The following is a 2068-nucleotide window of genomic DNA, read 5'->3' on the forward strand; positions in this document are numbered from 1 at the left end:
GACACCCTCTACAACATGTGGCACTTTCTTTAGGTAGCTATTTTCTCTTCTTTACTCTGCCCTTCTTAGTGTAACCTCTCTGCCCTTCTGGGAATCCCAGCTCCGCCTTATCATTCAAGATATACAACAAGTGTTCTGCCTGTATTTTTCTTTTTTTATATTACAGTCTAGAAACTCTCTAAGAAGTTAGAGACAATTTTAAGACCATCACTATTTTTTCCCCTATCTGTATTCACTATCCTGGGTTCCATAATGCTAAATGCAATGTCTGAATCTGGCCGCTCTTACTTCACTGTCGCCCAGCATACTTGTCTTTATTCAGGAAGTTAAATTAGAGTCAGACTGTTATAAAATTTATTCGTCTCTCTCTTTTTTTTCTTCTAAAGAAGGAAAACAGTCAACAAAAGCAGAATAAAACTGTATTATCTTTTTGTTCCCTCTGTCCTTATCATGCCCAGTAATGGACACATCAGAACCTGATTTGGGAGATAGTTTCCTGTGCCATTTTTGTTTCCATCAGAATCCTACCAGCATTGTCTAATGTAGGAAATTACGGTCAATTTTATGAACTCCCTACAACCAGTTTGAGATAAGTATTATCCCAATCACTATTTCTCCTTCCCCTTTCCATAATATTCCAACAAGGTGATTATCTGTAAGGCTCACTCATATGCGAGTTTTAGCATTTCCTCCACCACTTTGGTGGAACATTTCCCTTAGTCCTCAGTGGGCCACCTAGATAGTGTTTGATTCATATTTAAAGATATACAACAAGTGCCAGTCGATCTCAGATGGAGAATGGTGTTAAGAGGAATGTAATTGAGTTAACATTTCTCTCAAATGAAATGCTTGGAGAACAGTGAACTGCAATAGTGTAAATTGCCTTTTGTTTTATGTAGTGAAGTGATTAACAGCTTTGTGCTTTGTGAACTGGTTACTTTTGTTTTCCTTAGTAATACAAAAGAGAGACCAAAACCTAAAGGACAGGTTATCACTTCACAGGTGACTTCCAGCAAAGTGCACAGATTGATTTCACCATTCAGTCTTATTTCATATGGTATTAGGAAAGAATTAACATCTAAACTGGGGGAAATATTGAAAACTGAGGAGATTTTTATTTTTTCTAACTTAAGAAGAGAATAAATGAGGAACAAAAAGAAAGAATGAAAGATAATCAGGCTTCATTCCAGAGAAGCCACTAGCCTTCCAGGTGGTCATCATTCAGGGATTGGGAAAATTTCTGGATCTGAGTATTCATTTCATAGCTGGATTTGTTATGGTCCATGATTCATCCCCAAAGAGAATGCTCTTCTTGTCATTCACTCCATGTATTCACAAATAGGCACATCCTCAGTGCTAATAAAGATGCATCCCTGATTGTCAGAGCTTCAATCTGCATTTGAGCCTGGATCATATTGTCTAAATTTTATCTACTCTTGATATTTTGCTTTCTAGGGAGAAAATGCTATCTGATTTTATGACATAAGAATAAGCTCTTTGGAACCAGCTACTTCTTCTTAGGCTTATCTGTGCTGTTTGCCTACTACATGCAGGACCAATTATAGCAATCTAGTTTAGTCTCTAATAGCAGTGATGAGCACCAAACTGGAAAGCTGTTGATGGCTACCTGGAAGATGTAGTTGAACACTGGAAACCTGTCCAGGTCAGTGGGAAGAGTGCCATTCTGAAATGGTGACATCTGCTAACTTGGATGCTTCAAACACAGCTGACTCAATTTGTATCCGGATTTTCTTATTATATCACATTTATTTATTTTTTTTTATTTTTAATTTTTTATTGTGGGTTGTTCAAAACATTACAAATTTCTTGACATATCATATTCCACACTTTGATTCAAGTGGGTTATGAACTCCCACCTTCACCCCATACACAGATTGCAGAATCACATCAGTTACACATCCATTGATTTACATATTGCCATACTAGTGTCTGTTGTGCTGCGCTGCCTTTCCCATCCTCCACCCTCCCCCCTCCCCACCTCTCCCCTCCCCTCCCCTCCTCTCTCTCTACCCCCTCCACTGTATAACCCTGAGGGTCTCCTTCCATT

This window comes from Marmota marmota, unplaced genomic scaffold (assembly GCF_001458135.2).
Source record: "Marmota marmota marmota unplaced genomic scaffold, marMar, whole genome shotgun sequence".
Taxonomy (NCBI): Eukaryota; Metazoa; Chordata; class Mammalia; order Rodentia; family Sciuridae; genus Marmota; species Marmota marmota.